Source organism: Panthera pardus, unplaced genomic scaffold (assembly GCF_024362965.1).
Source record: "Panthera pardus isolate Hobbes unplaced genomic scaffold, ASM2436296v1 HiC_scaffold_2, whole genome shotgun sequence".
NCBI classification, from domain to species: domain Eukaryota; kingdom Metazoa; phylum Chordata; class Mammalia; order Carnivora; family Felidae; genus Panthera; species Panthera pardus.
In genome coordinates, this window is record NW_026526765.1 from 140,937,513 (window position 1) to 140,948,190 (window position 10,678).

Here is a 10,678-nt window from a genome sequence, read left to right on the forward strand (position 1 = left end):
AATGCAAACTGGCACAAGCCACTCTGGAAAACAGTATGGAGGTTCTTCAAAAAATTAAAAATAGAACTACCCTATGACCCAGCAATTGCACTACTGGTATTTATCCAAAGGATACAAAAATGCTGATTTGAAGGGGCACATGCACCCCAATGTTTATAGCGGCACTATTCACAGTAGCCAAAGTATGGAAAGAACCCAAATGTCCATTGACGGGTGAATGGATAAAGAAGATGTGGTATACACATACAATGGAATATCACTCAGAGATCAAAAAGAATGAAATCTTGCCATTTGCAACACCGTGGATGGAACTAGAGTGTCCCATGGTAAGCAAAATAAGTCAGTCAGAGAAAGGCAATTATCATATGATTTCATTCATATGTGGAATATAAGAAACAAACAGATGAACATAGGGGGAGGGAAGCCAGAATAAGATAAACACACAGAGGGAGACAAACCATAAGATACTCTTAAATATGGAGAACAAGCTGAGGGTTGCTGGCAGGGTATTGGGTGCGGGGATGGGCTAAATGGGTGACGGGCAGTAAGAAGGGCACTTTGCTGGAATGAGCACTGGGTGTTATATATAAGTGATGAATCACTAAATTCTATTCCTGAAATCATTATTACACTGTATGTTAACTTGGATTTAAACTTAAAAATAATAAAAAACAAATAAATAGATAATTGAACTCTTATTTAAAAAACAAAAACAGTGCATGGGCAAAGGCACCCTGTGTACAATGGCTAAAACACAGGCAGCCTGGGCTATCTTCCCAGCTCTTAATTTACCAGCTAGGTGTCCTTCAACCATCCTTTCTTTCTGAGCCTGACTTTTCTCCCGTGTAAAATGATAATAAGAATTTATACCTTCTCTCTGACTTCAGCTCAGTTAAGTGGCTGACTCTTGGTATCAGCTCTGGTCATGAACTCATGGTTCGTGAGTCTGAGTCCCAAATCAGGCTCTCTACTGTCAGTGCTTGGGATTCTCTGTTCTCTCTGCCCTTCCCCTGCCCTCTCACTCTCTCTCAAAAATAAATAAAAACATTTAACAACAAAAAAGATACTTTCTCCAGTTGTAATGGAAAACAAGATGGCACACTGAGTTTAGCCAGGCCCTCAATACTAAGTTAGTTTGGATTGAGTTTTTATTTGTGTTGTGTTGTGGGGTTTTTGTTGTTGTTGTTTGTTGTTGTTGTTGTTGTTGTTGTTGTTGTTTTAAGCACCAGGAGACAAAGCTTGGGGTGAGCTCTCACTGCCATCAGGAGGACTATCATTGACAACTTGTAGCAGCCTTAAACTGAGCAGGGGAACACAATTGGGTAACCTGGTCCTTCACTGAAAATAAGAAAATAGCCCTTTGCCTAACAACCTGAAAGAGCTAGCGAGCAAATCTTAGGCAGCCTAAATAATGTTTTATGTACCTAATATCCCCTTTCTACACAGTGTATACTTCTAGCTTACATTATTTTTTTAATAATTTTTTTTTATTAGTATTATTTTTAAAGTTTAACATTTTGGTCTTTGTGACTCATTTATGTAAACTTTTTCTTTTTTTGGTTAAAAGTTTTCATTTTTTGTTTCTTTTAACAGTTTTATTGATGCATAATTTACAGAACCCCAAAATTCACCTGTTTTAAGTGTGTGATGCAATGACTTCTAGTAAATTTACAGTTATGCAATCAAGGTATGTTTTCTGCGTGTGTGTTTCATGTGTGCATTAATACTTTCTGTGTACATACCCATGTTGACACTGATGTATCAGTTACAAATTATTACTTTTGCTTTTTGTTTAATATTCAAAGTTCATCTCTGATTGACCCAATTCTCTTCAATTACGTTTAGAGTTGCATAAAAAAGTAGCAACTGAGGAGCATATTAGATGATTTAACAAATTAGACTACATGTGTGTTTACAACTACTAATCTGTTTTTTAAATATTTCATATTATTGCATATTTCTCGTTATAAAATTCTGCCTTTAACATCTCAGATTAGAGCAGAATCCTATATTATTGTTTTCAATTTTTATGACCTGATAGGCTGAATGGCAAAATTCTGAATTTTTTGATTAGTTTTATTTTTTATGCTGTAAAAAAAAGTTTTTAATTCCAGTTAATTAACGTACAGTGTTATATGAGGTTCAAGTGTACAATATAGTAATCCAACATTTCCATACATCACCTGGCACTCATCACGAGTGCCCTGGTCAATCCCTACCGCCTAATTCCCCCATCCCTCAGCCCACCTCCCCTCTGGTAACCGTCAGTTTGTTCTCTAGAGTAAAGAGTCTGTTTCTTGATTTGTCTTTCTCTCTCTCTTTTTTTTTTCCTTTGCTTGTTTGTTTCGTAAATTCCATATATGAGCGAAATCATATGGTAATTGTGTTTCTCTGACGGACTTATTTCCCTAGCATTGTACTCTCTAGCTCCATCTGTCATTGGAAATGGCAAGGTTTCATTCTTTTTCATTATTTTGACTCTTAATTTTGTCTCAAGGATATAATGCAATCCATCACAGAGTCCAAAAAGGAAAAGTTCAGAGCATTTTTAATAGTGATAGCTTCTATTTATTGAGGATATACCAGACATTCTGTTCTGAGTGTTTTATGTGCCTTAAATGATTATTTGAGGTAGGATATACCCACTTTACAGATGAGGAAACATTGGCTCAAAGAAATGAAACCACTTTCCCAAGCTTCAACTACAAAGCTGGTTTCCTTCACCTGAGGACACTTTACAGCCTTCCAAAATAATTTAAATGTTTGTTTGCTTCTTTATTTCTTTTTAGAGAGGGGTGAGGGGCAGAGAGAGAATAATCACAAATGCTTAAAAATTATAAACCTGAATTTGAAGGTTTTCTCATAATACTTAAGGACAAAATTTAATTTTATTTATTTTATTTTATTTTATTTATTTATTTACATTTATTTATTTTTGAGAGACAGAGTGAGACAGTGTGGGAGCGGGGGAGGAGCAGAGAGAGAAGGAGACATAATCCGAAGTAGGCTCCAGGCTCTGAACTGTCAGGGCCCGAACCCACCAATCATAAGATCATGACCTGAGCCGAAGTGGGAGGCTCAACTGACTGGGCCACCCAGGCGCCCCTAATTTTTTATACAGTGATAGAGAAATCGTTGGGGGTGCAGAGAAAGGTGGGGACAAAGGATCCAAAGCAGGCTCTGTACTGACAGCAGAGAGCCTGGAGAGGGGCATGAACTGTGAGATCATGACCTGAGGTGAGGTCAGAAGCTCAACCGATTGAGCCAGCCAGGTGCCCCAAGGACAGACTTTAATTCTGCATTCTAGCTAGTGTGTGTCCACTAACCATGGTAGGTGCCCACTAGTCTGTTTCTTGGCAAGGTTTCCTGGGATTAGAGGTTTCTTAGGTTCCCTCTCTCTTCTCTATTCCACAGGAAATGCAAAACCAACCTGACAATCACCCTGTATCAGTCAGAACCCTTTCAGTTATGAGGAAAGAAACTTAACTCAAACTGGCTTAAGCAAAAGGATCAAATGTGTTATTGGCTCTTGAAACTAAGAAGTCTAGGGGCACCTGGGTGACTCAGTTGGTTAAGCCACCGGACTCTTTTTTTTTTTTTTTTTTTTTAATTTTTTTTTTCAACGTTTTTTACTTATTTTTGGGACAGAGAGAGACAGAGCATGAACGGGGGAGGGGCAGAGAGAGAGGGAGACACAGAATCGGAAACAGGCTCCAGGCTCCGAGCCATCAGCCCAGAGCCTGACGCGGGGCTCGAACTCATGGACCGCGAGATCGTGACCTGGCTGAAGTCGGACGCTTAACCGACGGCGCCACCCAGGCGCCCCCTTTTTTTTTTTTTTTAATGTTTTATTTATTCTTGAGAGAAAGGGAGACAGAGCATGAGTGAGGGAGGGGCACAGCAAGAGAGGGACACAGAATCCAAAGCAGACTCCAGGCTCTGAGCTGTCAGCGCAGAGCCCAACATGGGGCTCGAACTCACGAGCCATGAGATCACGACCCAAGTGGAAATCGGATGCTCAGCCTACTGAGTCACCCAGGTGCCCCAAGCCACTGGACTCTTGACTTTGGCTCAGGTCATTATCTCCAGTTAGTGAGTTTGAGCCCCGCCCCCGGTTCCACACTGACAGTGCAGAGCCTGCTTGGGATCCTCTCTCTCTCTCTCTCTCTCTCTGCCCTTTCCCTGCTCATTATCTCTCTCTCTCTCTCTCTCTCTCTCTCAAAAATAAAAATAAAAAAAAATCAAAAGAATTTAAAAAATAAAGAAGCAAACTAAGAAGTCCAAGAGAAGACTTACTGCAGACATGGCTCAAACCATCACTTTCTTCTCCTCCTGGAAACACACTGGCTGTCAGAAGTTCCAGACTCAAAAGCTCATGATTTCAAGTCCGGTGGGATGAAAGAATGGTTCTTTGCCTGTTTCTCAAACAAAAGTCCTTGGATGATCTATAGCTGAGCTGATCATGTGACTCTATTACATATTCATCCCGGAATCAACGGCTGACTCAACGGGGATGAAATAGTCTGATTGGTCAGACCCAGGTTCTGTGCCCAACTGTCATTACAGTTGATATCAGTACCTGGATAGAGAGTGGGGGACAGGTGGTAGTCCTAAAGAAAAACCAAGGTGTTGTTAACAATAGAATGAAATGAATGCCCAGCAGCAAATGTAAATGACCACAATGTAATGGGTCCTAAATGCCCTATGAGCCTAGGGATTCTCAATTACATACATTCTAAAGTCTCTGCACATGGAATGACAAAAAGACCTAACATTAGGGGCACCTGGGTGGCTCAGTCGGTTGAGTATCCAACTTTGGCTCAGGTCATGGTCTCATGATTCATGAGTTTCAGCCCCATATCGGGCTCTTTGAGGACAGCTCAGAGCCCGGAGCCTGTGTGGAATTCTGTGTCTCTCCCTCTCTGCCTCCTCTGCTCGCACCGTCTCTCTTTCTCTCTCTCTCTCAAAAAAGTAAATAAACATTAAAAAAAATTTTTTTTAAAAGAAGACATAACATTAGAAATCAGGATAATTCCTAAAACACAGATAAAAACTGCCAACATATGGACGGAGGTCCTATGTTCTAAGTATGGATTCAGTTAATATAAAGCACATTTCACGCAAAAATTAAGTTATGCCAGAGTCAATATCTGTGTTTCCATAGCAGTAAAACAAGTGTCAATCATCCCTCTTCTCCCACACTGACATTGTCATGACCTTGGAAATTCCACAGTTTAAAACAAAGAAGCCATAACAGGGATTAAAGGAGCCACAGGCAAGCAGGTGCCAAAATTTTCAGCTTATCCCGAAGAGCTAGCAGCGAAGAAAGTCTCTACTCAGATGGTGTCCATCTGGTTTACGTATTGTATACATAGAGTTTATGTGAAACCTACAGCCAGAGACAAGGGTGATGCAGAAGGAACAGGCCACTCACCTTTCAGAGAGCTGGAATCCACCAAGAACAGAAGCTCAGCTAAGGCACGGGGGAATGAAACGGGTCATTGTTGGAGGAGTCTGCAGACTGGTAAGATGGAATCGGGTTTTGCTTGAATGAAACTGTTAGCACAGCCATGGAACCCTTGATGGAATATGTTAGTGTATTCCGAAAATAAAGAGAAAGTGCAACATGATAGTGAATATTTTCAAAATGAAGATGAATATTTAACTCTGAATTTGAATCTTTCTCAAATATAAACGAATTTAACATGCCCCAAAGACTTGGGGCGCCTGGGTGGCTCAGTCGCTTAGGCAAGTGACCGACTCTTGATTTCAGCTCAGGTCATGGTCTCAGTTTTGTGAGTTTGAGTCCCAGGTCGGGCTCTGCACCGACAGTGCAGAGCCTGCTTGGGATTCTGTCTCCCTCTGGCTCTGCCCCTCGCACTCTTTCTCTGTGTCTCTCGAAATAAATAAATAAACTTAAATACAATACAATACCCCGAGGATTAAGCTGGTCTCCTAAAGAAACTCTCTGTGTATTAGATTCCTTCCTCACAAAATAGTATGGACAATACCTATGTATATTTCAAATGTAAACTTCAACAGAAAGCATTTTCTTAGAAAAGGCAGCTGTCAACCACACCAGGATCTCAGCCCAGAGACCTGAGTTCAGCTCCCACTCGACACCACCCCATCACTTCCACATCCTCCTCCACATCTCCAGGTGGTGGTAGTGATGATGATGATGATAATGATAATGATGATGGTGTGGTGGTACCTCCCAGGAATTAATCACTTACTATATGCGAGGCGCTCTTCTGTGCCTGAGCGTTTGCCATGGACGATATAGAAGTGCCACAGTTATCTCCACTTAACAAGTAAAAATAACAAGAGACAGAGAAAACAAGTAACCTGTGCAAAGTGACAGCCATTGAGCAGCTCCCTCACCCACCTGTTTAACCCAACCATCCAATTTGTGGACAGGATAGTAAAAATCTCCATTTTATCACTTTTGGTAACATGCCAGTTGTTACGTCTAAAAATTGTAATCAGCCTTCTGATTTGGATATGCCTGAACAAGCCTCACATGAGTAGGGGCAGGACTAAGGTGAACTGGGTCACTTTGTGACGGCCACTTTCTTACGCCCACCACAGAACATTCTGTCATTGAACATCTGGAACCAGAGAAGACGAATACTAAGAATTTGCCTCAGCCACCTACCCGTGCTGGGAGCTGTAGGATGCCGTGCAGAGAGTAGGGCTCTCAGTATCAGTTCTGGGTTCAAGCCCGGCTCCCCTGCTTGGCAGCTGAGTCATGAGGAAAATTTCTTATCTTCTCAGTGTCAGTCTCTGCGGAGAGTGACACCACATACCTCACAGTACAGACTACGCTACAAAACAGCTAACAGCTTCATGCTGGCCCCCAGTACACACTTCACTATAATAGCATCATACTCAGGGTGGGAAGGTTTGAATCCCCAGATGATCACTATAAGATATCTGCAGAAGGGACAGAAAACTCAGAAGACAGGAAAAGACCAAATTTAGAGATAGCCGTTCTATCTCTGCTAGAACTAATCTTGACTAAAATAACCCCAAATGTGCTACTTCCTCTTTCCTGGAACAAAGAACGAATGTATCATCTGTGAGAGCTTCCATCAAAGTTTCCCCTTATCCGCTCTCACTTCTACACAAATGTTTTCGGATTACGACCAGCAGCGGCATACCAGTGGTGAGGAAAGGAACTGGTGAGGGGATTGGGGGGCACCGATCAGGCCATCAGCCTCTACCTTTACCCAAATGACCTCAAGAACGTCACTTGTTGAGCGGTACTAGGAAGCTGATGGTTCATCGCACCTCAGGGAAGTATGATCCTTGTTCCGACTCATTTGTCTTCTTTCTTGGTAATCTGCTTCCCCATTACCAAAGCTATTTTTTTAATTAAGAACAAATTTTTAACGTTCATTCATTTTTGAGAGACAGAGCATGAGTAGGGAAGGTACAGAGAGAGAGAGAGAGAGAGAGAGAGAGAGAAAGACACAGAATCCAAAGCAGACTCTAGGGTTTGAGCTGTCAGCACAGAGCCCAACTCAGGGCTCAAGCTCACAGACCACTGTGAGGTCATGACCTAAGCTGAAGTCGAATGCCACTGAACCACCCAGGCGCCCCTGTGAAAGCTATCCTTAAAACAACTCTTACTCCCCTGACAAGATAGATCAAGAAGAAGGTCGAGAGGGTAAGAGGTTGGCTCAGTGGCTTATACCTCAGAAGTTGCTTTGGCCCAACCACTATCCTCATCATCCCCAAACAAGATTTGACCATTCGTGTCTGTCAGACATCACAACTACTTGCTGGCTGGCTGCTGACATTAAGCCTAAGTGACCAGTAAGCCAAGTGGTTTGGAACCCTAACATTTAACTCCAAAACATCTTCATGGTATTTGCTACCTCAAGTTGACAGTCAGTCACTCTTAGAGATGTTTCACAAGAACACTTGATGAATCTTATGCGTAAAAGCAGATACAAAAGAAGATATATTGACTGATTCCATTTATATGAAGTTTAAAAACAGGCAAAACTAATCTCTAGTGCTGGAAGTCAGAACAGTGGACACCTCGGGTGGGGGATTTCTGGGTGAGAGAAAGAAGAAATGTTCTTTTCTTAATTGAAGTCCCAGTTAACCGATGTATTCACTTTGTGAGAAATGTCTAGAACTGTACCCTTATGATTTTCTATATGTATGTTATACTTTAGAGAGTTTATTGAAAGAAAGAGGAGGAGCAGGAGGGAACAAAAGAAAGAATGAAAGAAAATAGGGGCACCTGGGTGGCTCAGTCGGTTGAGCATCCAACTCTTGATTTCAGCTTAGGTCAAGATCCCAGAGTTGTGGGATCAAGGCCCGCACTGGGCTCCATGCTGAGCATGGAGCCTGCTTGGGATTCTCTATCCCTCTCCCTCTGCCCCTCCCCAGTACATGCACATGCTCTCTCTCTCTCTAAAAAAAAAAAAAAAAAAAAACAAAAAAAAAACAGTCTGAAAAGATGTGACATTAATTAAAATCACAATGAGCCATCACTACACATGTATTAAAACAGCTAAAGTAAGAAACATTGATCATGCCCAATGCTGACAAGGATTTGGAGAAACTGGATCTCATACATTGCTGCTGTGAAAGTAAAATGGCATAGATACTCTGAAAAAAAATTTTTTTTTGCAGTGTTTACCATACGATTCAGCACTCATGCTCTTGGACATTTATCTCAGAGAAATAAAAATTTATTTCCCCCCAAAACATGTATACAAATGTTCATAGCACAAATGTTTATGTATGGTAGAAAAATATTAGAAACAATTCCAATGCCCTTCAATGGATGAATGGTTGGACAAACTCTAGAGTGTCCACATAATGGAATACTACTCAGAAATAAAAAGGGATGAATTGCTGATACAAGCAGCAACAAGAATGGACCCCCAAGGGCATTCTGCTTTGGTGGAAAAAGGCAATCTCAAAAGATTACATACTCTTTCTGTCCCTTTCCAATGTTTAAGGTGTCGAAATGAGGATGTGGTGGGTCCTCTGGCGTGAAATTCTGGATTTCCCTGGGTCTTCTGGTAGGAGTCGTGATCTACTAGCCTGACAACACAGGAGCCAAAAATCTGTATATCATCTCTCTGAAAGGGATCAGGGGTCAACTGAACAGACTTCCTGATGCTGTGGATGTCATGGTGATGGCCATAGTAAAGAAAGGCACAGCAGAGCTCAGAAAGAAGGTACATACAGCAGTGGCAATTTGACAACAAAAGTCATATTGGAGGATAGACGGTGTGTTTCTCTATTTTGAAGATAAGGTGGAGGTCATAGCAAAATACAAGGCAAAATGAACGACTGTGCTGTCACTGGACCAGTTGCAAAAGAGTGTATAGACTTGTGGCCAAGGATTGCATCCAACGCGGGCACCATTGCACAATTCTTTGGTGTCTTTGTTAAAAATACTAATAAAAATTATTTGTTCCCCCCAAAATTACATACTTTATGAGTCCATTTATGCAACACTCCCAAAATGATAAAACCACAGAGCTGGAGAACAGATGACTGGTTTCTAGGGATGGGAGGGGGATGAAGTAGGCGGGGGTGTGAGTACAAAGAGGTGGGTGGCCTGAGAGAATTCCTTTGTGGTAATGAAACTGTTCTGTGTCTTTTTATAATTTTTTAAAATTATTTTTAAGTTTATTTATTTTGAGAGAGAAAGTGCACAAGAGGGTTAGGGGCAGAGAGAGAGGGAAAAGTGAATCCCAAGCAGGCCCTGCACCATCAGCACAGAGCCTGATACAGGGCTTGAACCCACAAACCATGGGACCATGACCTGAGCCAAAACCAAGAGTCAGACGCTTAACGACTGAGCCACCCAGGTGCCCCCGAAACAGTTCTGTATCTTGATTTTGGTGGTAGTTACACAAATATATATATGGGATAATATTACATAGGACTCTACACACTCACAAATGCAGTAAAAAAATAATGAACCAGGGGCACCTGAGTGGCTCAATCGGTTAAGCATCTGCCTCCTGATCTTAGCTCAGATCTTCAACTCAGGGTCATGAGTGCAAGCCCCGCATTGGGCTCCAATGCTGCATGGAGCCTACTTAAAAAAAAAAAAAAAAGTAACGAATGTTATTTAGTGAAAATTAAATAAGGTCTGTAGTCTGGTACCAACCTACTGATGTCAGTCCCTGGTTTTGATATTATACTGCACCTCCACAACAGGTCACAGCTGGAGAAAGCTGGGTGAAGGGTACATAGGACTCATACTATTTTTACAACTTCTTAGGAGTCTTTAATTATTTTAAAAAGAAAAGTGTACAAAACAAAGAGAGAGAGAGAGAAGACTCTTCAACCCTGGCCATTTTCGATTAGCCCCATGTGTGTTTGCAAAGCCCGTGCCCTTCGGGCAGGGTTGTTACCACATAACTCCTGTGTCCTACCGTCAGGCACTGTTAGATGAAAACACACAGTATTACGTGGAAGCTCATCTACAGAAAACATTCACGAATGGTGAGGGAGAGGAGCAACCAAATTATGCTTCTTGGGTTCACTGGTTCACGTCTCTTGATTCTAGGTCTTGTATGCCATGCATAATGGGTTCCATATCAACTCTGAATTTAAGACCCTTTAACTGAAAGTGGAATCTTCATATATGTGTAGAAAGCTTTTCTTAAGTGTCGTGAACACTACACAGAAGAGA

At 41.6% G+C, this 10,678-nt stretch overlaps 1 pseudogene; it reads left to right on the forward strand.

Moving 5' to 3' along the window:
- Positions 1–5,410: 5,410 nt before the first annotated feature.
- LOC109278990 (60S ribosomal protein L23-like) lies at positions 5,411–9,472 on the forward strand (annotated as a pseudogene).
- The last annotated feature ends 1,206 nt before the right edge of the window (positions 9,473–10,678 follow it).